The 23,574-nt window shown below is 42.7% G+C and overlaps 63 pseudogenes; all 63 read left to right on the top strand.

Moving 5' to 3' along the window:
- The first annotated feature begins 189 nt into the window (after positions 1–189).
- On the top strand, positions 190–308 carry LOC134595379 (5S ribosomal RNA; annotated as a pseudogene).
- Positions 309–686: 378 nt separating this feature from the next.
- LOC134597926 (5S ribosomal RNA) lies at positions 687–805 on the top strand (annotated as a pseudogene).
- A 468-nt stretch (positions 806–1,273) lies between these two features.
- On the top strand, positions 1,274–1,392 carry LOC134597947 (5S ribosomal RNA; annotated as a pseudogene).
- Positions 1,393–1,526: 134 nt separating this feature from the next.
- Positions 1,527–1,645, top strand: LOC134588300 (5S ribosomal RNA; annotated as a pseudogene).
- Positions 1,646–1,779: 134 nt separating this feature from the next.
- Positions 1,780–1,898, top strand: LOC134588592 (5S ribosomal RNA; annotated as a pseudogene).
- Positions 1,899–2,032: 134 nt separating this feature from the next.
- Positions 2,033–2,151, top strand: LOC134595011 (5S ribosomal RNA; annotated as a pseudogene).
- Positions 2,152–2,528: 377 nt separating this feature from the next.
- On the top strand, positions 2,529–2,647 carry LOC134596204 (5S ribosomal RNA; annotated as a pseudogene).
- Positions 2,648–2,781: 134 nt separating this feature from the next.
- LOC134588241 (5S ribosomal RNA) lies at positions 2,782–2,900 on the top strand (annotated as a pseudogene).
- Positions 2,901–3,034: 134 nt separating this feature from the next.
- Positions 3,035–3,153, top strand: LOC134595026 (5S ribosomal RNA; annotated as a pseudogene).
- Positions 3,154–3,287: 134 nt separating this feature from the next.
- Positions 3,288–3,406, top strand: LOC134597403 (5S ribosomal RNA; annotated as a pseudogene).
- Positions 3,407–3,965: 559 nt separating this feature from the next.
- Positions 3,966–4,084, top strand: LOC134595509 (5S ribosomal RNA; annotated as a pseudogene).
- A 469-nt stretch (positions 4,085–4,553) lies between these two features.
- On the top strand, positions 4,554–4,672 carry LOC134597925 (5S ribosomal RNA; annotated as a pseudogene).
- A 225-nt stretch (positions 4,673–4,897) lies between these two features.
- Positions 4,898–5,016, top strand: LOC134590961 (5S ribosomal RNA; annotated as a pseudogene).
- Positions 5,017–5,394: 378 nt separating this feature from the next.
- Positions 5,395–5,513, top strand: LOC134596203 (5S ribosomal RNA; annotated as a pseudogene).
- A 134-nt stretch (positions 5,514–5,647) lies between these two features.
- On the top strand, positions 5,648–5,766 carry LOC134589183 (5S ribosomal RNA; annotated as a pseudogene).
- Positions 5,767–5,900: 134 nt separating this feature from the next.
- On the top strand, positions 5,901–6,019 carry LOC134588457 (5S ribosomal RNA; annotated as a pseudogene).
- A 469-nt stretch (positions 6,020–6,488) lies between these two features.
- On the top strand, positions 6,489–6,607 carry LOC134590950 (5S ribosomal RNA; annotated as a pseudogene).
- A 134-nt stretch (positions 6,608–6,741) lies between these two features.
- LOC134594848 (5S ribosomal RNA) lies at positions 6,742–6,860 on the top strand (annotated as a pseudogene).
- Positions 6,861–6,993: 133 nt separating this feature from the next.
- LOC134596032 (5S ribosomal RNA) lies at positions 6,994–7,112 on the top strand (annotated as a pseudogene).
- Positions 7,113–7,246: 134 nt separating this feature from the next.
- LOC134589406 (5S ribosomal RNA) lies at positions 7,247–7,355 on the top strand (annotated as a pseudogene).
- A 468-nt stretch (positions 7,356–7,823) lies between these two features.
- On the top strand, positions 7,824–7,942 carry LOC134596202 (5S ribosomal RNA; annotated as a pseudogene).
- Positions 7,943–8,076: 134 nt separating this feature from the next.
- On the top strand, positions 8,077–8,195 carry LOC134589254 (5S ribosomal RNA; annotated as a pseudogene).
- A 134-nt stretch (positions 8,196–8,329) lies between these two features.
- Positions 8,330–8,448, top strand: LOC134588591 (5S ribosomal RNA; annotated as a pseudogene).
- A 469-nt stretch (positions 8,449–8,917) lies between these two features.
- On the top strand, positions 8,918–9,036 carry LOC134590938 (5S ribosomal RNA; annotated as a pseudogene).
- A 134-nt stretch (positions 9,037–9,170) lies between these two features.
- LOC134595202 (5S ribosomal RNA) lies at positions 9,171–9,289 on the top strand (annotated as a pseudogene).
- A 133-nt stretch (positions 9,290–9,422) lies between these two features.
- On the top strand, positions 9,423–9,541 carry LOC134597861 (5S ribosomal RNA; annotated as a pseudogene).
- Positions 9,542–9,675: 134 nt separating this feature from the next.
- On the top strand, positions 9,676–9,784 carry LOC134589405 (5S ribosomal RNA; annotated as a pseudogene).
- Positions 9,785–10,009: 225 nt separating this feature from the next.
- Positions 10,010–10,128, top strand: LOC134598330 (5S ribosomal RNA; annotated as a pseudogene).
- A 225-nt stretch (positions 10,129–10,353) lies between these two features.
- On the top strand, positions 10,354–10,472 carry LOC134589484 (5S ribosomal RNA; annotated as a pseudogene).
- Positions 10,473–11,041: 569 nt separating this feature from the next.
- On the top strand, positions 11,042–11,161 carry LOC134588993 (5S ribosomal RNA; annotated as a pseudogene).
- A 134-nt stretch (positions 11,162–11,295) lies between these two features.
- LOC134595025 (5S ribosomal RNA) lies at positions 11,296–11,414 on the top strand (annotated as a pseudogene).
- Positions 11,415–11,548: 134 nt separating this feature from the next.
- LOC134596201 (5S ribosomal RNA) lies at positions 11,549–11,667 on the top strand (annotated as a pseudogene).
- Positions 11,668–11,801: 134 nt separating this feature from the next.
- Positions 11,802–11,920, top strand: LOC134594244 (5S ribosomal RNA; annotated as a pseudogene).
- Positions 11,921–12,054: 134 nt separating this feature from the next.
- On the top strand, positions 12,055–12,173 carry LOC134596379 (5S ribosomal RNA; annotated as a pseudogene).
- Positions 12,174–12,307: 134 nt separating this feature from the next.
- Positions 12,308–12,426, top strand: LOC134596909 (5S ribosomal RNA; annotated as a pseudogene).
- Positions 12,427–12,560: 134 nt separating this feature from the next.
- Positions 12,561–12,679, top strand: LOC134597304 (5S ribosomal RNA; annotated as a pseudogene).
- Positions 12,680–12,904: 225 nt separating this feature from the next.
- LOC134597223 (5S ribosomal RNA) lies at positions 12,905–13,023 on the top strand (annotated as a pseudogene).
- A 134-nt stretch (positions 13,024–13,157) lies between these two features.
- On the top strand, positions 13,158–13,276 carry LOC134587966 (5S ribosomal RNA; annotated as a pseudogene).
- Positions 13,277–13,501: 225 nt separating this feature from the next.
- On the top strand, positions 13,502–13,620 carry LOC134590926 (5S ribosomal RNA; annotated as a pseudogene).
- Positions 13,621–13,754: 134 nt separating this feature from the next.
- Positions 13,755–13,873, top strand: LOC134590915 (5S ribosomal RNA; annotated as a pseudogene).
- A 225-nt stretch (positions 13,874–14,098) lies between these two features.
- Positions 14,099–14,217, top strand: LOC134598029 (5S ribosomal RNA; annotated as a pseudogene).
- A 225-nt stretch (positions 14,218–14,442) lies between these two features.
- LOC134587846 (5S ribosomal RNA) lies at positions 14,443–14,561 on the top strand (annotated as a pseudogene).
- A 225-nt stretch (positions 14,562–14,786) lies between these two features.
- LOC134595448 (5S ribosomal RNA) lies at positions 14,787–14,905 on the top strand (annotated as a pseudogene).
- A 134-nt stretch (positions 14,906–15,039) lies between these two features.
- On the top strand, positions 15,040–15,157 carry LOC134597044 (5S ribosomal RNA; annotated as a pseudogene).
- A 134-nt stretch (positions 15,158–15,291) lies between these two features.
- LOC134596378 (5S ribosomal RNA) lies at positions 15,292–15,410 on the top strand (annotated as a pseudogene).
- Positions 15,411–15,544: 134 nt separating this feature from the next.
- On the top strand, positions 15,545–15,663 carry LOC134596907 (5S ribosomal RNA; annotated as a pseudogene).
- Positions 15,664–15,797: 134 nt separating this feature from the next.
- On the top strand, positions 15,798–15,916 carry LOC134590904 (5S ribosomal RNA; annotated as a pseudogene).
- Positions 15,917–16,141: 225 nt separating this feature from the next.
- Positions 16,142–16,260, top strand: LOC134596031 (5S ribosomal RNA; annotated as a pseudogene).
- Positions 16,261–16,485: 225 nt separating this feature from the next.
- On the top strand, positions 16,486–16,604 carry LOC134595278 (5S ribosomal RNA; annotated as a pseudogene).
- A 134-nt stretch (positions 16,605–16,738) lies between these two features.
- On the top strand, positions 16,739–16,857 carry LOC134596857 (5S ribosomal RNA; annotated as a pseudogene).
- A 225-nt stretch (positions 16,858–17,082) lies between these two features.
- On the top strand, positions 17,083–17,201 carry LOC134597723 (5S ribosomal RNA; annotated as a pseudogene).
- A 134-nt stretch (positions 17,202–17,335) lies between these two features.
- Positions 17,336–17,454, top strand: LOC134596030 (5S ribosomal RNA; annotated as a pseudogene).
- Positions 17,455–17,588: 134 nt separating this feature from the next.
- On the top strand, positions 17,589–17,707 carry LOC134588050 (5S ribosomal RNA; annotated as a pseudogene).
- Positions 17,708–17,841: 134 nt separating this feature from the next.
- LOC134597722 (5S ribosomal RNA) lies at positions 17,842–17,960 on the top strand (annotated as a pseudogene).
- A 134-nt stretch (positions 17,961–18,094) lies between these two features.
- Positions 18,095–18,213, top strand: LOC134596029 (5S ribosomal RNA; annotated as a pseudogene).
- Positions 18,214–18,347: 134 nt separating this feature from the next.
- On the top strand, positions 18,348–18,466 carry LOC134588048 (5S ribosomal RNA; annotated as a pseudogene).
- Positions 18,467–18,844: 378 nt separating this feature from the next.
- On the top strand, positions 18,845–18,963 carry LOC134596932 (5S ribosomal RNA; annotated as a pseudogene).
- A 134-nt stretch (positions 18,964–19,097) lies between these two features.
- Positions 19,098–19,216, top strand: LOC134594320 (5S ribosomal RNA; annotated as a pseudogene).
- Positions 19,217–19,694: 478 nt separating this feature from the next.
- On the top strand, positions 19,695–19,813 carry LOC134590892 (5S ribosomal RNA; annotated as a pseudogene).
- Positions 19,814–19,947: 134 nt separating this feature from the next.
- Positions 19,948–20,067, top strand: LOC134596167 (5S ribosomal RNA; annotated as a pseudogene).
- Positions 20,068–20,201: 134 nt separating this feature from the next.
- Positions 20,202–20,320, top strand: LOC134596159 (5S ribosomal RNA; annotated as a pseudogene).
- A 225-nt stretch (positions 20,321–20,545) lies between these two features.
- Positions 20,546–20,664, top strand: LOC134594748 (5S ribosomal RNA; annotated as a pseudogene).
- A 378-nt stretch (positions 20,665–21,042) lies between these two features.
- Positions 21,043–21,161, top strand: LOC134594158 (5S ribosomal RNA; annotated as a pseudogene).
- The last annotated feature ends 2,413 nt before the right edge of the window (positions 21,162–23,574 follow it).

Genomic DNA, 23,574 nt, shown 5'->3' with positions numbered 1-23,574 from the left:
CAGACCACTTTTTTCCCTATGGGAGACCAACTAGGAACCTCAGGTGCCGTAAGCTTTTGTTTATTTATTTTTTTCATTATGATGTCATAATCAGACCACTTTTTTCCCTATCCAGAAGCGTCTTGTCTTTTGTCGCAACCAGAGTTTGATATTCTACCAACATTAGCGAGATCGCATTCTCTTAATTTCACTTACGGCCATACCAGTCTGAAAATGCCTGATCTCGTCAGATCTCAGAAGCCATCCAGACTCAGGCCTGGTTAGTACTTGTATGGGAGACCAACTAGGAACCTCAGGTGCCGTAAGCTTTTGTTTATTTCTTTTTTTGCATTATGATGTCATAATCAGACCACTTTTTTCCCTATCCAGAAGCGTCTTGTCTTTTGTCGCAACCAGAGTTTGATATTCTACCAACATTAGCGAGATCGCATTCTCCTAATTTCACTTACGGCCATACCAGTCTGAAAATGTCAGATCTCGGAAGCCATCCAGACTCGGGCCTGGTTAGTACTTGTATGGGAGACCAACTAGGAACCTCAGGTGCCGTAAGCTTTTGTTTATTTCTTTTTTGCATTATGATGTCATAATCAGACCACTCTTTTCCCTATCCAGAAGCATCTTGTCTTTTGTCGCAACCAGAGTTTGATATTCTACCAACATTAACGAGATCGCATTCTCTTAATTTCACTTACGGCCATACCAGTCTGAAAATGCCTGATCTCGTCAGATCTCGTAAGCCATCCAGACTTGGGCCTGGTTAGTACTTGTATGGGAGACCATCTAGGAATCTCATGTGCCGTAAGCTTTTGTTTATTTCTTTTTTGCATTATGATGTCATAATCAGACCACTTTTTTCCCTATGGGAGACCAACTAAGAACCTCAGGTGCCGTAAGCTTTTGTTTATTTATTTTTTTCATTATGATGTCATAATCAGACCACTTTTTTCCCTATCCAGAAGCGTCTTGTCTTTTGTCGCAACCAGAGTTTGATATTCTACCAACATTAGCGAGATCGCATTCACTTAATTTCGCTTACGGCCATACCAGTCTGAAAATGCCAGATCTCGGAAGCCATCCAGACTCGGGCCTGGTTAGTACTTGTATGGGAGACCAACTTGGAACCTCAGGTGCCGTAAGATTTTGTTTATTTCTTTTTTGCATTATGATGTCATAATCAGACCACTTTTTTCCCTATCCAGAAGCGTCTTGTCTTTTGTCGCAACCAGAGTTTGATATTCTACCAACATTAGCGAGATCGCATTCTCGCAATTTCACTTATGGCTATACCAGTCTGAAAATGCCTGATCTCGTCAGATCTCGGAAGCCATCCAGACTCGGGCCTGGTTAGTACTTGTATGGGAGACCAACTAGGAACCTCAGGTGCCTTAAGATTTTGTTTATTTCTTTTTTGCATTATGATGTCATAATCAGACCACTTTTTTCCCTATCCAGAAGCGTCTTGTCTTTTGTCGCAACCAGAGTTTGATATTCTACCAACATTAGCGAGATCGCATTCTCTTAATTTCACTTATGGCCATACCAGTCTGAAAATGCCTGATCTCGTCAGATCTCGGAAGCCATCCAGACTCGGGTCTGGTTAGTACTTGTATGGGAGACCAACGAGGAACATTAGGTGCCGTAAGCTTTTGTTTATTTCTTTTTTGCATTATGATGTCATAATCAGACCACTTTTTTCCCTATCCAGAAGCGTCTTGTCTTTTGTCGCAACCAGAGTTTGATATTCTACCAACATTAGCGAGATCGCATTCTCTTAATTTCACTTACGGCCATACCAGTCTGAAAATGCCTGATCTCGTCAGATCTCGGTAGCCATCCAGACTCGCGCTTGGTTAGTACTTGTATGGGAGACCAACTAGGAACCTCAGGTGCCGTAAGATTTTGTTTATTTCTTTTTTGCATTATGATGTCATAATCAGACCACTTTTGTCCCTATCCAGAAGCGTCTTGTCTTTTGTCGCAACCAGAGTTTGATATTCTACCAACATTAGCGAGATCGCATTCTCTTAATATCACTTACGGCTATACCAGTCTGAAAATGCCTGATCTCGTCAGATCTCGGAAGCCATCCAGACTCGGGCCTGGTTAGTACTTGTATGGGAGACCAACTAGGAACCTCAGGTGCCGTAAGCTTTTGTTTATTTCTTTTTTGCATTATGATGTCATAATCAGACCACTTTTTTCCCTATCCAGAAGCGTCTTGTCTTTTGTCGCAACCAGAGTTTGATATTCTACCAACGTTAGCGAGATCGCATTCTCTTAATTTCACTTACGGCCATACCAGTCTGAAAATGCCTGATCTCGGAAGCCATCCAGACTCAGGCCTGGTTAGTACTTGTATGGGAGACCAACTAGGAACCTCAGGTGCCGTAAGCTTTTGTTTATTTCTTTTTTGCATTATGATGTCATAATCAGACCACTTTTTTCCCTATCCAGAAGCGTCTTGTCTTTTGTCGCAACCAGAGTTTGATATTCTACCAACATTAGCGAGTTCACAATCTCTTAATTTCACTTACGGCCATACCAGTCTGAAAATGCCTGATCTCATCAGATCTCGGAAGCCATCCAGACTCGGGCCTGGTTAGTACTTGTATGGGAGACCAACTAGGAACCTCATGTGCCGTAAGCTTTTGTTTATTTCTTTTTTGCATTATGATGTCATAATCAGACCACTTTTTTCCCTATCCAGAAGCGTCTTGTCTTTTGTCGCAACCAGAGTTTGATATTCTACCAACATTAGCGAGATCGCATTCTCTTAATTTCACTTACGGCCATACCAGTCTGAAAATGCCTGATCTCGTCAGATCTCGGAAGCCATCCAGACTCCGGTCTGGTTAGTACTTGTATGGGAGACCAACTAGGAACCTCAGGTGCCGTAAGCTTTTGTTTATTTCTTTTTTGCATTATGATGTCATAATCAGACCACTTTTTTCCCTATCCAGAAGCGTCTTGTCTTTTGTCGCAACCAGAGTTTGATATTCTACCAACATTAGCGAGATCGCATTCTCTTGATTTATGTTACGGCCATACCAGTCTGAAAATGCCTGATCTCGTCAGATCTCGGAAGCTATCCAGACTCGGGCCTGGTTAGTACTTGTATGGGAGACCAAGTAGGAACCTCAGGTGCCGTAAGCTTTTGTTTATTTCTTTTTTGCATTATGATGTCATAATCAGACCACTTTTTTCCCTATCCAGAAGCGTCTTGTCTTTTGTCGCAACCAGAGTTTGATATTCTACCAACATTAGCGAGATCGCATTCTCTTAATTTCTCTTACGGCCATACCAGTCTGAAAATGCCTGTTCTCGTCAGATCTCTGAAGCCATCCAGACTCGGGCCTGGTTAGTACTTGTATGGGAGACCAACTAGGAACCTCAGGTGCCGTAAGCTTTTGTTTATTTCTTTTTTGCAGTATTATGTTATAATCAGACCACTTTTTTCCCTATGGGAGACCAACTAGGAACCTCAGGTGCCGTAAGATTTTGTTTATTTCTTTTTTGCATTATGATGTCATAATCAGACCACTTTTTTCCCTATCCAGAAGCGTCTTGTCTTTTGTCGCAACCAGAGTTTGATATTCTACCAACATTAGCGAGATCGCATTCTCTTAATTTCACTTACGGCCATACCAGTCTGAAAATGCCAGATCTCGGAAGCCATCCAGACTCGGGCCTGGTTAGTACTTGTATGGGAGACCAACTAGGAACCTCAGGTGCCGTAAGCTTTTGTTTATTTCTTTTTTGCATTATGATGTCATAATCAGACCACTTTTTTCCCTATGGGAGACCAACTAGGAACCTCAGGTGCGGTAAGCTTTTGTTTATTTCTTTTTTGCATTATGATGTCATAATCAGACCACTTTTTTCCCTATCCAGAAGGGTCTTGTCTTTTGTCACAACCAGAGTTTGATATTCTACCAACATTAGCGAGATCGCATTCTCTTAATTTCATTTACGGCCATACCAGTCTGAAAATGCCTGATCTCGTCAGATCTCGGAAGCCATCCGGACTCGGGCCTGGTTAGTACTTGTATGGGAGACCAACTAGGAACCTCAGGTGCCGTAAGCTTTTGTTTATTTCTTTTTTGCATTATGATGTCATAATCAGACCTTTTTTTTCCCTATGGGAGACCAACTAGGAACCTCAGGTGCCGTAAGCTTTTGTTTATTTCTTTTTTGCATTATGATGTCATAATCAGACCACTTTTTTCCCTATCCAGAAGCGTCTTGTCTTTTGTCGCAACCAGAGTTTGATATTCTACCAACATTAGCGAGATCGCATTCTCTTAATTTCAGTTACGGCCATACCAGTCTGAAAATGTCAGATCTCGGAAGCCATCCAGACTCGGGCCTGGTTAGTACTTGTATGGGAGACCAACTAGGAACCTCAGGTGCCGTAAGCTTTTGTTTATTTCTTTTTTGCATTATGATGTCATAATCAGACCACTTTTTTTCCCTATCCAGAAGCGTCTTGTCTTTTGTCGCAACCAGAGTTTGATATTCTACCAACATTAGCGAGATCGCATTCTCATAATTTCACTTACGGCCATACCAGTCTGAAAATGCCTGATCTCGTCAGATCTCGTAAGCCATCCAGACTTGGGCCTGGTTAGTACTTGTATGGGAGACCATCTAGGAATCTCATGTGCCGTAAGCTTTTGTTTATTTCTTTTTTGCATTATGATGTCATAATCAGACCACTTTTTTCCCTATGGGAGACCAACTAGGAACCTCAGGTGCCGTAAGCTTTTGTTTATTTATTTTTTTCATTATGATGTCATAATCAGACCACTTTTTTCCCTATCCAGAAGCGTCTTGTCTTTTGTCGCAACCAGAGTTTGATATTCTACCAACATTAGCGAGATCGCATTCTCTTAATATCACTTACGGCCATACCAGTCTGAAAATGCCTGATCTCGTCAGATCTCGGAAGCCATCCAGACTCGGGCCTGGTTAGTACTTGTATGGGAGACCAACTAGGAACCTCAGGTGCCGTAAGCTTTTGTTTATTTCTTTTTTGCATTATGATGTCATAATCAGACCACTTTTTTCCCTATCCAGAACGCGTCTTGTCTTTTGTCGCAACCAGAGTTTGATATTCTACCAACGTTAGCGAGATCGCATTCTCTTAATTTCACTTACGGCCATACCAGTCTGAAAATGCCAGATCTCGGAAGCCATCCAGACTCGGGCCTGGTTAGTACTTGTATGGGAGACCAACTAGGAACCTCAGGTGCCGTAAGCTTTTGTTTATTTCTTTTTTGCATTATGATGTCATAATCAGACCACTTTTTTCCCTATCCAGAAGCGTCTTGTCTTTTGTCGCAACCAGAGTTTGATATTCTACCAACATTAGCGAGTTCACAATCTCTTAATTTCACTTACGGCCATACCAGTCTGAAAATGCCTGATCTCATCAGATCTCGGAAGCCATCCAGACTCGGGCCTGGTTAGTACTTGTATGGGAGACCAACTAGGAACCTCATGTGCCGTAAGCTTTTGTTTATTTCTTTTTTGCATTATGATGTCATAATCAGACCACTTTTTTCCCTATCCAGAAGCGTCTTGTCTTTTGTCGCAACCAGAGTTTGATATTCTACCAACATTAGCGAGATCGCATTCTCTTAATTTCCCTTATGGCCATACCAGTCTGAAAATGCCTGATCTCGTCAGATCTCGGAAGCCATCCAGACTCAGGTCTGGTTAGTACTTGTATGGGAGACCAACGAGGAACATTAGGTGCCGTAAGCTTTTGTTTATTTCTTTTTTGCATTATGATGTCATAATCAGACCACTTTTTTCCCTATCCAGAAGCGTCTTGTCTTTTGTCGCAACCAGAGTTTGATATTCTACCAACATTAGCGAGATCGCATTCTCTTAATTTCACTTACGGCCATACCAGTCTGAAAATGCCTGATCTCGTCAGATCTCGGTAGCCATCCAGACTCGCGCTAGGTTAGTACTTGTATGGGAGACCAACTAGGAACCTCAGGTGCCGTAAGATTTTGTTTATTTCTTTTTTGCATTATGATGTCATAATCAGACCACTTTTGTCCCTATCCAGAAGCGTCTTGTCTTTTGTCGCAACCAGAGTTTGATATTCTACCAACATTAGCGAGATCGCATTCTCTTAATATCACTTACGGCCATACCAGTCTGAAAATGTCAGATCTCGGAAGCCATCCAGACTCAGGCCTGGTTAGTACTTGTATGGGAGACCAACTAGGAACCTCAGGTGCCGTAAGCTTTTGTTTATTTCTTTTTTGCATTATGATGTCATAATCAGACCACTTTTTTCCCTATGGGAGACCAACTAGGAACCTCAGGTGCCGTAAGCTTTTGTTTATTTCTTTTTTGCATTATGATGTCATAATCAGACCACTTTTTTCACCATTCCAGAAGCGTCTTGTCTTTTGTCGCAACCAGAGTTTGATATTCTACCAACATTAGCGAGATCTCATTCTCTTAATTTCACTTACGGCCATACCAGTCTGAAAATGCCTGATCTCGTCAGATCTCGGAAGCCATCCAGACTCGGGCCTGGTTAGTACTTGTATGGGAGACCAACTAGGAACCTCAGGTGCCGTAAGCTTTTGTTTATTTCTTTTTTGCATTATGATGTCATAATCAGACCACTTTTTTCCCTATCCAGAAGCGTCTTGTCTTTTGTCGCAACCAGAGTTTGATATTCTACCAACATTAGCGAGATCGCATTCTCTTAATTTAACTTACGGCCATACCAGTCTGAAAATGCCTGATCTCGTCAGATCTCGGAAGCCATCCAGACTCGGGCCTGGTTAGTACTTGTATGGGAGACCAACTAGGAATCTCAGGTGTCGTAAGCTTTTGTTTATTTCTTTTTTGCATTATGATGTCATAATCAGACCACTTTTTTCCCTATCCAGAAGCATCTTGTTTTTGTCGCAACCAGAGTTTGATATTCTACCAACATTAGCGAGATCGCATTCTCTTAATTTCACTTACGGCCATACCAGTCTGAAAATGCCTGATCTCGTCAGATCTTGGAAGCCATCCAGACTCGGGCCTGGTTAGTACTTGTATGGGAGACCAACTAGGAACCTCAGGTGCCGTAAGCTTTTGTTTATTTCTTTTTTGCATTATGATGTCATAATCAGACCACTATTTTCCCTATCCAGAAGCATCTTGTCTTTTGTCGCAACCAGAGTTTGATATTCTACCAACATTAATGAGATCGCATTCTCTTAATTTCACTTACGGCCATACCAGTCTGAAAATGCCAGATCTCGGAAGCCATCCAGACTTGGGCCTGGTTAGTACTTGTATGGGAGACCAACTAGGAACCTCAGGTGCCGTAAGCTTTTGTTTATTTCTTTTTTGCATTATGATGTCATAATCAGACCACTTTTTTCCCTATGGGAGACCAACTAGGAACCTCAGGTGCCATAAGCTTTTGTTTATTTATTTTTTGCATTATGATGTCATAATCAGACCACTTTTTTCCCTATCCAGAAGCGTCTTGTCTTTTGTCGCAACCAGAGTTTGATATTCTACCAACATTAGCGAGATCGCATTCTCTTAATTTCACTTACGGCCATACCAGTCTGAAAATGCCAGATCTCGGAAGCCATCCAGACTCGGGCCTGGTTAGTACTTGTATGGGAGACCAACTAGGAACCTCAGGTGCCGTAAGCTTTTGTTTATTTCTTTTTTGCATTATGATGTCATAATCAGACCACTTTTTTCCCTATCCAGAAGCGTCTTGTCTTTTGTCGCAACCAGAGTTTGATATTCTACCAACATTAGCGAGTTCACAATCTCTTAATTTCACTTACGGCCATACCAGTCTGAAAATGCCTGATCTCATCAGATCTCGGAAGCCATCCAGACTCGGGCCTGGTTAGTACTTGTATGGGAGACCAACTAGGAACCTCATGTGCCGTAAGCTTTTGTTTATTTCTTTTTTGCATTATGATGTCATAATCAGACCACTTTTTTCCCTATCCAGAAGCGTCTTGTCTTTTGTCGCAACCAGAGTTTGATATTCTACCAACATTAGCGAGATCGCATTCTCTTAATTTCCCTTATGGCCATACCAGTCTGAAAATGCCTGATCTCGTCAGATCTCGGAAGCCATCCAGACTCGGGTCTGGTTAGTACTTGTATGAGAGACCAACGAGGAACATTAGGTGCCGTAAGCTTTTGTTTATTTCTTTTTTGCATTATGATGTCATAATCAGACCACTTTTTTCCCTATCCAGAAGCGTCTTGTCTTTTGTCGCAACCAGAGTTTGATATTCTACCAACATTAGCGAGATCGCATTCTCTTAATTTCACTTACGGCCATACCAGTCTGAAAATGCCTGATCTCGTCAGATCTCGGTAGCCATCCAGACTCGCGCTTGGTTAGTACTTGTATGGGAGACCAACTAGGAACCTCAGGTGCCGTAAGATTTTGTTTATTTCTTTTTTGCATTATGATGTCATAATCAGACCACTTTTGTCCCTATCCAGAAGCGTCTTGTCTTTTGTCGCAACCAGAGTTTGATATTCTACCAACATTAGCGAGATCGCATTCTCTTAATATCACTTACGGCCATACCAGTCTGAAAATGTCAGATCTCGGAAGCCATCCAGACTCAGGCCTGGTTAGTACTTGTATGGGAGACCAACTAGGAACCTCAGGTGCCGTAAGCTTTTGTTTATTTCTTTTTTGCATTATGATGTCATAATCAGACCACTTTTTTCCCTATGGGAGACCAACTAGGAACCTCAGGTGCCGTAAGCTTTTGTTTATTTCTTTTTTTCATTATGATGTCATAATCAGACCACTTTTTTCACCATTCCAGAAGCGTCTTGTCTTTTGTCGCAACCAGAGTTTGATATTCTACCAACATTAGCGAGATCTCATTCTCTTAATTTCACTTACGGCCATACCAGTCTGAAAATGCCTGATCTCGTCAGATCTCGGAAGCCATCCAGACTCGGGCCTGGTTAGTACTTGTATGGGAGACCAACTAGGAACCTCAGGTGCCGTAAGCTTTTGTTTATTTCTTTTTTGCATTATGATGTCATAATCAGACCACTTTTTTCCCTATCCAGAAGCGTCTTGTCTTTTGTCGCAACCAGAGTTTGATATTCTACCAACATTAGCGAGATCGCATTCTCTTAATTTAACTTACGGCCATACCAGTCTGAAAATGCCTGATCTCGTCAGATCTCGGAAGCCATCCAGACTCGGGCCTGGTTAGTACTTGTATGGGAGACCAACTAGGAACCTCAGGTGTCGTAAGCTTTTGTTTATTTCTTTTTTGCATTATGATGTCATAATCAGACCACTTTTTTCCCTATCCAGAAGCATCTTGTTTTTGTCGCAACCAGAGTTTGATATTCTACCAACATTAGCGAGATCGCATTCTCTTAATTTCACTTACGGCCATACCAGTCTGAAAATGCCTGATCTCGTCAGATCTCGGAAGCCATCCAGACTCGGGGCTGGTTAGTACTTGTATGGGAGACCAACTAGGAACCTCAGGTGCCGTAAGCTTTTGTTTATTTCTTTTTTGCATTATGATGTCATAATCAGACCACTATTTTCCCTATCCAGAAGCATCTTGTCTTTTGTCGCAACCAGAGTTTGATATTCTACCAACATTAATGAGATCGCATTCTCTTAATTTCACTTACGGCCATACCAGTCTGAAAATGCCAGATCTCGGAAGCCATCCAGACTTGGGCCTGGTTAGTACTTGTATGGGAGACCAACTAGGAACCTCAGGTGCCGTAAGCTTTTGTTTATTTCTTTTTTGCATTATGATGTCATAATCAGACCACTTTTTTCCCTATGGGAGACCAACTAGGAACCTCAGGTGCCATAAGCTTTTGTTTATTTATTTTTTGCATTATGATGTCATAATCAGACCACTTTTTTCCCTATCCAGAAGCGTCTTGTCTTTTGTCGCAACCAGAGTTTGATATTCTACCAACATTAGCGAGATCGCATTCTCTTAATTTCACTTACGGCCATACCTGTCTGAAAATGCCTGATCTTGTCAGATCTCGGACGCCATCCAGACTCGGGCCTGGTTAGTACTTGTATGGGAGACCAACTAGGAACCTCAGGTGCCGTAAGCTTTTGTTTATTTCTTTTTTGCATTATGATGTCATAATCAGACCACTTTTTTCCCTATGGGAGACCAACTAGGAACCTCAGGTGCCGTAAGCTTTTGTTTATTTCTTTTTTGCATTATGATGTCATAATCAGACCACTTTTTTCCCTATCCAGAAGCGTCTTGTCTTTTGTCGCAACCAGAGTTTGATATTCTACCAACATTAGCGAGATCGCATTCTCTTAATTTCTCTTACGGCCATACCAGTCTGAAAATGCCTGATCTCGTCAGATCTCGGAAGCCATCCAGACTCGGGCCTGGTTAGTACTTGTATGGGAGACCAACTAGGAACCTCAGGTGCCGTAAGCTTTTGTTTATGTCTTTTTTGCATTATGATGTCATAATCAGACCACTTTTTTCCCTATCCAGAAGTGTCTTGTCTTTTGTCGCAACCAGAGTTTGATATTCTGCCAACATTAGCGAGATCGCATTCTCTTAATTTCATTTACGGCCATTCCAGTCTGAAAATGCCTGATCTCGTCAAATCGCGGAAGCCATCAAGACTCAGGCCTGGTTAGTACTTGTATGGGAGACCAACTAGGAACCTCAGGTGCTGCAAGCTTTTGTTTATTTCTTTTTTGCATTATGATGTCATAATCAGACCACTTTTTTCCCTATGGGAGACCAACTAGGAACCTCAGGTGCCGTAAGCTTTTGTTTATTTCTTTTTTGCATTATGATGTCATAATCAGACCACTTTTTTCCCTATGGGAGACCAACTAGGAACCTCAGGTGCCGTAAGCTTTTGTTTATTTCTTTTTTGCATTATGATGTCATAATCAGACCACTTTTTTCCCTATCCAGAAGCGTCTTGTCTTTTGTCGCAACCAGAGTTTGATATTCTACCAACATTAGCGAGATCGCATTCTTTTAATTTCACTTACGGCTATACCAGTCTGAAAATGCCTGATCTCGTCAGATCTCGCAAGCCATCCAGACTCGGGCCTGGCTTAGTACTTGTATGGGAGACCAACTAGGAACCTCAGGTGCCGTAAGCTTTTGTTTATTTCTTTTTTGCATTATGATGTCATAATCAGACGACTTTTTTCCCTATCCAGAAGCGTCTTGTCTTTTGTCGCAACCAGAGTTTGATATTCTACCAACATTAGCGAGATCGCATTCTCTTAATTTATGTTACGGCCATACCAGTCTGAAAATGCCTGATCTCGTCAGATCTCGGAAGCTATCCAGACTCGGGCCTGGTTAGTACTTGTATGGGAGACCAAGTAGGAACCTCAGGTGCCGTAAGCTTTTGTTTATTTCTTTTTTGCATTATGATGTCATAATCAGACCACTTTTTTCCCTATCCAGAAGCGTCTTGTCTTTTGTCGCAACCAGAGTTTGATATTCTACCAACATTAGCGAGATCGCATTCTCTTAATTTTACTTACGGACATACCAGTCTGAAAATGCCTGATCTCGTCAGATCTCGGAAGCCATCCAGACTCGGGCCTGGTTAGTACTTGTATGGGAGACCAACTAGGAACATCAGGTGCCGTAAGCTTTTGTTTATTTCTTTTTTGCATTATGATGTCATAATCAGACCACTTTTTTCCCTATACAGAAGCGTCTTGTCTTTTGTCGCAACCAGAGTTTGATATTCTACCAACATTAGTGAGATCGCATTCTCTTAATTTCATTTACGGCCATACCAGTCTGAAAATGCCTGATCTCATCAGATCTCGGAAGCCATCCAGACTCGGGCCTGGTTAGTACTTGTATGGGAGACCAACTAGGAACCTCAGGTGCCGTAAGCTTTTGTTTATTTCTGTTTTGCATTATGATGTCATAATCAGACCACTTTTTTCCCTATCCAGAAGCGTCTTGTCTTTTGTCGCAACCAGAGTTTGATATTCTACCAACATTAGCGAGATCGCATTCTCTTAATTTCACTTACGGCCATACCAGTCTGAAAATGCCTGATCTCGTCAGATCTCGGAAGCCATCCAGACTCGGGCCTGGTTAATACTTGTATGGGAGACCAACTAGGAACCTCAGGTGCCGTAAGCTTTTGTTTATTTCTTTTTTGCATTATGATGTCATAATCAGACCACTTTTTTCCCTATCCAGAAGCGTCTTGTCTTTTGTCGCAACCAGAGTTTGATATTCTACCAACATTAGCGAGTTCGCATTCTCTTAATTTCATTTACGGCCATACCAGTCTGAAAATGCCTGATCTCGTCAGATCTCGGAAGCCATCCAGACTCGGGTCTGGTTAGTACTTGTATGGGAGACCAACTAGGAACCTCAGGTGCCGTAAGCTTTTGTTTATTTCTTTTTTGCATGTTGATGTAATAATCAGACCACTTTTTTCCCTATCCAGAAGCATCTTGTCTTTTGTCGCAACCAGAGTTTGATATTCTACCAACATTAACGAGATCGCATTCTCTTAATTTCACTTACGGCCATACCAGTCTGAAAATGCCTTATCTCGTCAGATCTCGGAAGCCATCCAGACTTGGGCCTGGTTAGTACTTGTATGGGAGACCAACTAGGAACCTCAGGTGCCGTAAGCTTTTGTTTATTTCTTTTTTGCATTATGATGTCATAATCAGACCACTTTTTTCCCTATGGGAGACCAACTAGGAACCTCAGGTGCCGTAAGCTTTTGTTTATTTCTTTTTTGCATTATGATGTCATAATCAGACCACTTTTTTCCCTATCCAGAAGCATCTTGTCTTTTGTCGCAACCAGAGTTTGATATTCTACCAACATTAGCGAGATCGCATTCTCTTAATTTCACTTACGGCCATACCTGTCTGAAAATGCCTGATCTCGTCAGATCTCGGAAGCCATCCAGACTCGGGCCTGGTTAGTACTTGTATGGGAGACCAACTAGGAACCTCAGGTGCCGAAAGCTTTTGTTTATTTCTTTTTTGCATTATGATGTCATAATCAGACCACTTTTTTCCCTATCCAGAAGCGTCTTGTCTTTTGTCGCAACCAGAGTTTGATATTCTACCAACATTAGCGAGATCGCATTCTCTTAGTTTCATTTACGGCCATACCAGTCTGAAAATGCCTGATCTTGTCAGATCTCGGAAGCCATCCAGACTCGGGCCTGGTTAGTATTTGTATGGGAGACCAACTAGGAACCTCAGGTGCCGTAAGCTTTTGTTTATTTCTTTTTTGCCTTATGATGTCATAATCAGACCACTTTTTTCCCTATGAGAGACCAACTAGGAACCTCAGGTGACGTAAGCTTTTGTTTATTTATTTTTTGCATTATGATGTCATAATCAGACCACTTTTTTCCCTATCCAGAAGCGTCTTGTCTTTTGTCGCAACCAGAGTTTGATATTCTACCAACATTAGCGAGATCGCATTCTCTTAATTTTACTTACGGCCATACCAGTCTGAAAATGCCTGATCTCGTCAGATCTCGGAAGCCATCCAGACTCGGGCCTGGTTAGTACTTGTATGGGAGACCAACTAGGAACCTCAGGTGCCGTAAGCTTTTGTTTATTTCTTTTTTGCATTATGATGTCATAATCAGACCACTTTTTTCCCTATCCAGAAGCGTCTTGTCTTTTGTCGCAACCAGAGTTTGATATTCTACAAACATTAGCGAGATCGCATTCGCTTAATTTCACTTACGGCCATACCAGTCTGAAAATGCCTGATCTCGTCAGATCTCGGAAGCCATCCAGACTCGGGCCTGGTTAGTACTTGTATGGGAGACCAACTAGGAACCTCAGGTGCCGTAAGCTTTTGTTTATTTCTTTTTTGCATTATGATGTCATAATCAGACCACTTTTTTCCCTATGGAAGACCAACTAGGAACCTCAGGTGCCGTAAGCTTTTGTTTATTTCTTTTTTGCATTATGATGTCATAATCAGACCACTTTTTTCCATATCCTGAAGCGTCTTGTCTTTTGTCGCAACCAGAGTTTGATATTCTACCAACATTAGCGAGATCGCATTCTCTTAGTTTCATTTATGGCCATACCAGTCTGAAAATGCCTGATCTTGTCAGATCTCGGAAGCCATCCAGACTCGGGCCTGGTTAGTACTTGTATGGGAGACCAACTAGGAACCTCAGGTGCCGTAAGCTTTTGTTTATATCTTTTTTGCATTATGATGTCATAATCAGACCACTTTTTTCCCTATGAGAGACCAACTAGGAACCTCAGGTGACGTAAGCTTTTGTTTATTTATTTTTTGCATTATGATGTCATAATCAGACCACTTTTTTCCCTATCCAGAAGCGTCTTGTCTTTTGTCGCAACCAGAGTTTGATATTCTACCAACATTAGCGAGATCCCATTCTCTTAATTTCACTTACGGCCATGCCAGTCTGAAAATGCCTGATCTTGTCAGATCTCGAAAGCCATCCAGACTTGGGCCTGGTTAGTACTTGTATGGGAGACCAACTAGGAACCTCAGGTGCCGTAAGCTTTTGTTTATTTCTTTTTTGCATTATGATGTCATAATCAGACCACTTTTTTCCCTATGGGAGACCAACTAGGAACCTCAGGTGCCGTAAGCTTTTGTTTATTTCTTTTTTGCATTATGATGTCATAATCAGACCACTTTTTTCCCTATCCAGAAGCGTCTTGTCTTTTGTCGCAACCAGAGTTTGATATTCTACCAACATTAGCGAGATCGCATTCTCTTAATTTTACTTATGGTCATACCAGTCTGAAAATGCCTGATCTCGTCAGATCTCGGAAGCCATCCAGACTCGGGCCTGGTTAGTACTTGTATGGGAGACCAACTAGGAACCTCAGGTGCCGTAAGCTTTTGTTTATTTCTTTTTTGCATTATGATGTCATAATCAGACCACTTTTTTCCCTATACAGAAGCGTCTTGTCTTTTGTCGCAACCAGAGTTTGATATTCTACCAACATTAGCAAGATCGCATTCTCTTAATTTCACTTACGGCCATACCAGTCTGAAAATGCCTGATCTCATCAGATCTCGGAAGCCATCCAGACTCGGGCCTGGTTAGTACTTGTATGGGAGACCAACTAGAACCTCAGGTGCCGTAAGCTTTTGTTTATTTCTGTTTTGCATTATGATGTCATAATCAGACCACTTTTTTCCCTATCCAGAAGCGTCTTGTCTTTTGTCGCAACCAGAGTTTGATATTCTACCAACATTAGCGAGATCGCATTCTCTTAATTTCACTTACGGCCATACCAGTCTGAAAATGCCTGATCTCGTCAGATCTCGGAAGCCATCCAGACTCGGGCCTGGTTAATACTTGTATGGGAGACCAACTAGGAACCTCAGGTGCCGTAAGCTTTTGTTTATTTCTTTTTTGCATTATGATGTCATAATCAGACCACTTTTTTCCCTATCCAGAAGCGTCTTGTCTTTTGTCGCAACCAGAGTTTGATATTCTACCAACATTAGCGAGATCGCATTCTCTTAATTTCATTTACGGCCATACCAGTCTGAAAATGCCTGATCTCGTCAGATCTCGGAAGCCATCCAGACTCGGGTCTGGTTAGTACTTGTATGGGAGACCAACTAGGAACCTCAGGTGCCGTAAGCTTTTGTTTATTTCTTTTTTGCATGTTGATGTCATAATCAGACCACTTTTTTCCCTATCCAGAAGCATCTTGTCTTTTGTCGCAACCAGAGTTTGATATTCTACCAACATTAACGAGATCGCATTCTCTTAATTTCACTTACGGCCATACCAGTCTGAAAATGCCTGATCTCGTCAGATCTCGGAAGCCATCCAGACTCGGGCCTGGTTAGTACTTGTATGGGAGACCAACTAGGAACCTCAGGTGCCGTAAGCTTTTGTTTATTTCTTTTTTGCATTATGATGTCATAATCAGACCACTTTTTTCCCTATGGGAGACCAACTAGGAACCTTAGGTGCCGTAAGCTTTTGTTTATTTCTTTTTTGCATTATGATGTCATAATCAGACCACTTTTTTCCCTATCCAGAAGCGTCTTGTCTTTTGTCGCAACCAGAGTTTGATATTCTACCAACATTAGCGAGATCGCATTCGCTTAATTTCACTTACGGCCATACCAGTCTGAAAATGCCTGATCTCGTCAGATCTTGGAAGCCATCCAGACTCGGGCCTGGTTAGTACTTGTATGGGAGACCAACTAGGAACCTCAGGTGCCGTAAGCTTTTGTTTATTTCTTTTTTGCATTATGATGTCATAATCAGACCACTTTTTTCCCTATGGGAGACCAACTAGGAACCTCAGGTGCCGTAAGCTTTTGTTTATTTCTTTTTTGCATTATGATGTCATAATCAGACCACTTTTTTCCCTATCCAGAAGCGTCTTGTCTTTTGTCGCAACCAGAGTTTGATATTCTACCAACATTAGCGAGATCGCATTCTCTTAATTTCACTTACGGCCATACCAGTCTGAAAATGCCTGATCTCATCAGATTTCGGAAGCCATCCAGACTCGGGCCTGGTTAGTACTTGTATGGGAGACCAACTAGGAACCTCAGGTGCCGTAAGCTTTTGTTTATTTATTTTTTGCATTATGATGTCATAATCAGACCACTTTTTTCCCTATCCAGAAGCGTCTTGTCTTTTGTCGCAACCAGAGTTTGATATTCTACCAACATTAGCGAGATCGCATTCTCTTAATTTCACTTACGGCCATACCAGTCTGAAAATGCCTGATCTCGTCAGATCTCGGAAGCCATCCAGACTTGGGCCTGTATAGTGCTTGTATGGGAGACCAACTAGGAACCTCAGGTGCCGTAAGCTTTTGTTTATTTCTTTTTTGCATTATGATGTCATAATCAGACCACTTTTTTCCCTTAGGGAGACCAACTAGGAACCTCAGGTGCCGTAAGCTTTTGTTTATTTCTTTTTTGCATTATGATGTCATAATCAGACCACTTTTTTCCCTATACAGAAGCGTCTTGTCTTTTGTCGCAACCAGAGTTTGATATTCTACCAACATTAGCGAGATCGCATTCTCTTAATTTTCTTTACGGCCATACCAGTCTGAAAATGCCTGATCTCGTCAGATCTCGGAAGCCATCCAGACTCGGGCCTGGTTAGTACTTGTATGGGAGACCAACTAGGAACCTCAGGTGCCATAAGCTTTTGTTTATTTCTTTTTTGCATTATGATGTCATAATCAGACCACTTTTTTCCCTATCCAGAAGCGTCTTGTCTTTTGTTGCAACCAGAGTTTGATATTCTACCAACATTAGTGAGATCAAATTCTCTTAATTTCACTTACGGCCATACCAGTCTGAAAATGCCTGATCTCGTCAGATCTTGGAAGCCATCCAGACTCGGGCCTGGTTAGTACTTGTATGGGAGACCAACTAGGAACCTCAGGTGCCGTAAGCTTTTGTTTATTTCTTTTTTGCATTATGATGTCATAATCAGACCACTTTTTTCCCTATCCAGAAGCGTCTTGTCTTTTGTCGCAACCAGAGTTTGATATTCTACCAACATTAGCGAGATCAAATTCTCTTAATTTCACTTACGGCCATACCAGTCTGAAAATGCCTTATCTCATCAGATCTCGGAAGCCATCCAAACTCGGGCCTGGTTAGTACTTGTATGGGAGACCAACTAGGAACCTCAGGTGCCGTAAGCTTTTGTTTATTTCTTTTTTGCATTATGATGTCATAATCAGACCACTTTTTTCCCTATCCAGAAGCGTCTTGTCTTTTGTCGCAACCAGAGTTTGATATTCTACCAACATTAGCGAGATCGCATTCTCTTAATTTCCTTTACGGCCATACCAGTCTGAAAATGCCTGATCTCGTCAGATCTCGGAAGCCATCCAGACTCGGGCCTGGTTAGTACTTGTATGGGAGACCAACTAGGAACCTCAGGTGCCATAAGCTTTTGTTTATTTCTTTTTTGCATTATGATGTCATAATCAGACCACTTTTTTCCCTATCCAGAAGCGTCTTGTCTTTTGTTGCAACCAGAGTTTGATATTCTACCAACATTAGCGAGATCAAATTCTCTTAATTTCACTTACGGCCATACCAGTCTGAAAATGCCTGATCTCGTCAGATCTTGGAAGCCATCCAGACTCGGGCCTGGTTAGTACTTGTATGGGAGACCAACTAGGAACCTCAGGTGCCGTAAGCTTTTGTTTATTTCTTTTTTGCATTATGATGTCATAATCAGACCACTTTTTTCCCTATCCAGAAGCGTCTTGTCTTTTGTCGCAACCAGAGTTTGATATTCTACCAACATTAGCGAGATCAAATTCTCTTAATTTCACTTACGGCCATACCAGTCTGAAAATGCCTTATCTCATCAGATCTCGGAAGCCATCCAAACTCGGGCCTGGTTAGTACTTGTATGGGAGACCAACTAGGAACCTCAGGTGCCGTAAGCTTTTGTTTATTTCTTTTTTGCATTATGATGTCATAATCAGACCACTTTTTTCCCTATCCAGAAGCGTCTTGTCTTTTGTCGCAACCAGAGTTTGATATTCTACCAACATTAGCGAGATCGTATTCTCTTAATTTCACTTATGGCCATACCAGTCTGAAAATGCCTGATCTCGGAAGCCATCCAGACTCGGGTCTGGTTAGTACTTGTATGGGAGACCAACTAGGAACCTCAGGTGCCGTAAGCTTTTGTTTATTTAATTTTTTGCATTATGATGTCATAATCAGACCACTTTTTTCCCTATCCAGAAGCATCTTGACTTTTGTCGCAACCAGAGTTTGATATTCTACCAACATTAGCGAGATCGCATTCTCTTAATTTCACTTACGGCCATACCAGTCTGAAAATGCCTGATCTCATCAGATCTCGGAAGCCATCCAGACTTGGGCCTGGTTAGTACTTCTATGGGAGACCAACTAGGAACCTCAGGTGCCGTAAGCTTTTGTTTATTTCTTTTTTGCATTATGATGTCATAATCAGACCACTTTTTTCCCTATCCAGAAGCATCTTGTCTTTTGTCGCAACCAGAGTTTGATATTCTACCAACATTAGCGAGATCGCATTCACTTAATTTCACTTACGGCCATACCAGTCTGAAAATGCCTGATCTCGTCAGATCTCGGAAGCCATCCAGACTCGGGCCTGGTTAGTACTTGTATGGGAGACCAACTAGGAACCTCAGGTGCCGTAAGATTTTGTTTATTTCTTTTTTGCATTATGATGTCATAATCAGACCACTTTTTTCCCTATCCAGAAGCGTCTTGTCTTTTGTCACAACCAGAGTTTGATATTCTACCAACATTAGCAAGATGGCATTCTCTTAATTTCACTTACGGCCATACCATTCTGAAAATGCCTGATCTCGTCAAATCTTGGAAGCAATCCAGACTCGGGCATGGTTAGTACTTGTATGGGAGACCAATTAGGAACCTCAGGTGCCGTATGCTTTTGTTTATTTCTTTTTTGCATTATGATGTCATAATCAGACCACTTTTTTCCCTATGGGAGACCAACTAGGAACCTCAGGTGCCGTAAGCTTTTGTTTATTTCTTTTTTGCATTATGATGTCATAATCAGACCACTTTTTTCCCTATCCAGAAGCGTCTTGTCTTTTGTCGCAACCAGAGTTTGATATTCTACCAACATTAGCGAGATCGCATTCTCTTAGTTTCACTTACGGCCATACCAGTCTGAAAATGCCTGATCTCGTCAGATCTCGGAAGCCATCCAGACTCGGGCCTGGTTAGTACTTGTATGGGAGACCAACTAGGAACCTCAGGTGCCGTAAGCTTTTGTTTATTTATTTTTTGCATTATGATGTCATAATCAGACCACTTTTTTCCCTATCCAGAAGCGTCTTGTCTTTTGTCGCAACCAGAGTTTGATATTCTACCAACATTAGCGAGATCGCATTCTCTTAATTTCACTTACGGCCATACCAGTCTGAAAATGCCTGATCTCATCAGATCTCGGAAGCCATCCAGACTTGGGCCTGTGTTAGTACTTGTATGGGAGACCAACTAGGAACCTCAGGTGCCGTAAGCTTTTGTTTATTTTTTTTTTGCATTATGATGTCATAATCAGACCACTTTTTTCCCTATCCAGAAGCGTCTTGTCTTTTGTCGCAACCAGAGTTGTATATTCTACCAACATTAGCAAGATCGCATTCTCTTAATTTCACTTACGGCCATACCAGTCTGAAAATGCCTGATCTCGTCAGATCTTGGAAGCCATCCAGACTTGGGCCTGTATAGTACTTGTATGGGAGACCAACTAGGAACCTCAGGTGCCGTAAGCTTTTGTTTATTTCTTTTTTGCATTAGGATGTCATAATCAGACCACTTTTTTCCCTTAGGGAGACCAACTAGGAACCTCAGGTGCCGTAAGCTTTTGTTTATTTCTTTTTTGCATTATGATGTCATAATCAGACCACTTTTTTCCCTATCCAGAAGCGTCTTGTCTTTTGTCGCAACCAGAGTTTGATATTCTACCAACATTAGCGAGATCAAATTCTCTTAATTTCACTTACGGCCATACTAGTCTGAAAATGCCTGATCTCATCAGATCTCGGAAGCCATCCAGACTCGGGCCTGGTTAGTACTTGTATGGGAGACCAACTAGGAACCTCAGGTGCCGTAAGCTTTTGTTTATTTCTTTTTTGCATTATGATGTCATAATCAGACCACTTTTTTCCCTATCCAGAAGCGTCTTGTCTTTTGTCGCAACCAGAGTTTGATATTCTACCAACATTAGCGAGATCGCATTCTCTTAATTTCACTTATGGCCATACCAGTCTGAAAATGCCTGATCTCGAAAGCCATCCAGACTCGGGTCTGGTTAGTACTTGTATGGGAGACCAACTAGGAACCTCAGGTGCCGTAAGCTTTTGTTTATTTAATTTTTTGCATTATGATGTCATAATCAGACCACTTTTTTCCCTATCCAGAAGCATCTTGTCTTTTGTCGCAACCAGAGTTTGATATTCTACCAACATTAGCGAGATCGCAATCTCTTAATTTCACTTACGGCCATACCAGTCTGAAAATGCCTGATCTCGTCAGATCTCGGAAGCCATCCAGACTTGGGCCTGGTTAGTACTTCTATGGGAGACCAACTAGGAACCTCAGGTGCCGTAAGCTTTTGTTTATTTCTTTTTTGCATTATTGTAACGGATCACCTGGCACCCCGACTTGGTACCTCCGTTAATGGATGCTCCTAGTGCTTCCTGAGGACTCCAAGCACTCTGGCAGACACCACAATCACCGAATCCGAGAAAACCTTTAAATTCTCCCATGCATATGAATGCTGTAGACCATTGAATAGGAACCATACGAATAGGCTTGTACTCCTAGCAGTCAACTGGAACAGCATGCAATAAATCCTTCCCCCCAATAATGAGACGACACATCACTTTGAGGGTAAAACAGGAACTCTGGACTGGCTCATCCAGCCTGGCTTTTATTTCCAACTCACACATACAGGCCACACCCAGGGGGAGGCATAAAAGAACCAATGACATAGATGTTACCTCCCACACATCCCCTCCCCTTAGTGTGACACATAATCCCATTATGCATACAGTGTAAAATATACTTTTACACAACTTTCATAACTTTAAAACCATACATCACATTCACATAAAAATACATATCCACAATCAATCCATTCAGGGGAACAACATATTAAAAAATGGCATGAATCCGACCAGGGGTTCAAAAGTTACTAAAAGTATCTTTTAAAACCCCTATCTTTCCAGCTCAGACCGTTTTTTTACAGAGCCTTCTCTGTGCTGGAGAAGTAATTCAATTATCTCCCAGCCCAGAGACAGACTCCATTAAGCACATGGGGACACAAAGACAGTAAAACACTTTAAAATACATAAATTCACCTTTTACACATAACACACAGACATTTCACATATCCCCAGATAGCTGGGATCTGTGCGCACAAAACTACCGAATAGCGCGCAGATCCTACTCACACAGTACAATTGCCATGGAGCTAAAGTCTTTCCCATACTCTTTCATTATATGAATAGGCTCCATGGTATGGCTATCTGGGGTATCACATTCCCATAAAGTCTGGTCCATAGTCCAAAGGCAAGAGGCGGGCAATCAGCCCCCTCCAAGGACACGTGGCGAGGTCGGTTTCGCCACAATCCCAAAAAGTCCCAATATGTCCATCTATGATTTTAAAAGGGCCAGTAGCAGCAATATAAAGTACAATATGCCCCAAATAACCCAGGGGCCATAGTCAGCAGGTAGGAGGCTAGCAAACAGGCTTTTCCAGGGCCCAGTGGCGAGGTTGGTTTCGCCACATTTCTCCCCTTTTCCAAACAGACTAACAGAGTACCTGACCTCTTGCCGGTCAGTGCCCTTGTTAGTCCAGCAGCCCATCCACAAGACAGAAACAGCAGTACAGCCCACCCGCAATAAATGGTTACTACACCTGGGTAAGGGAGAATCTTGTCCATGTCCAGGTGCCTTACCACGGCTGTGTGGGGGACTGGTAGGCTGCCTTGGTGGGTTGCTGAGGGGGCAGAGACCAGCGGTACTCTGTCCTGGTGCCAGCACTACCACGGGAGTAGTCTGGTTGGAGCCTGGTTGCTGGAGACCGACTGTCTCCTCTTTAGCTGCACAGCTCTGCTGCTGGAGACTGACTGTCTCCCCTTTGGATACATAGCTCCGCTGCTGGAGACAGACTGTCTCCCCTTTGGCTAAACAGCCCTGTTGTGGGGGGGCAGGACCGACCGTCCCTACCCCCTGTGCTGGAAGTGCAGAGACCACGGTCCCATCTGCACAGGTGTGGGGCTTACAGTCTCCCCCTGGTACATTAAGCTGCCGCTGGGGAGAGGTGGTAACCAGCTCCTCTCCCATTAGAACACTCTGCCCATTGATGATCCGCCGCTGGGGAGAGGTGGTAACAATCTCCTCTCCCATTAGAACACTCTGCCCATTGATGATCTGCCGCTGGGAAGAGGAGGTAACAATCTCCTCTCCCATGCCTACTTTCAGTCTTTGTGGAGGGAGACCGACTGTCTCTCCTCCCAATTCAGTGTCCTGCTGCTGGGGAACGGAGACTGGGCTCTCTATTCCCAAAAAATCACGCTGCTGCTGGGGGGTAGGACCAACTACCTCTGCCCCCTGCAACTCAGCCTGCCGCTGGGGAGGGAGGACGCTGCTCTCCTCTCCCTGCACTTCACACTGCCTTCCCGGCATATCACTCTGCTGCTGGGGGGTAGGACCAACTACCTCTGTCCCCTGTAACTCAGCCTGCCACTGGGGAATGGAGACTGGGCTCCCAATTCCCTGCAATTCACACTGCCGCTGGGGAATGGAGACTGGGCTCCCAATTCCCAACAAATCACACTGCCGCTGGGGAGGGAGGACGGCCCCTTCAGCTCCCTGTAACTTGGGCGCAGAGACCACGGTCCCATCTGCGCTGGTGAGGGGTTTACTGTCTCCCCTTGGTGGGTTAGGTTGTCGGTGGGGAGAGGGGGTAACAAACTCCTCTCCCTTACACACCTTCAACCGCTGGGGAGAGGGGATAACA

The sequence above is a fragment of the Pelobates fuscus genome, chromosome 2 (genome assembly GCF_036172605.1).
Source record: "Pelobates fuscus isolate aPelFus1 chromosome 2, aPelFus1.pri, whole genome shotgun sequence".
Classification (NCBI taxonomy): Eukaryota; Metazoa; Chordata; class Amphibia; order Anura; family Pelobatidae; genus Pelobates; species Pelobates fuscus.
This window is presented reverse-complemented; position numbering and strand designations above follow the sequence as displayed.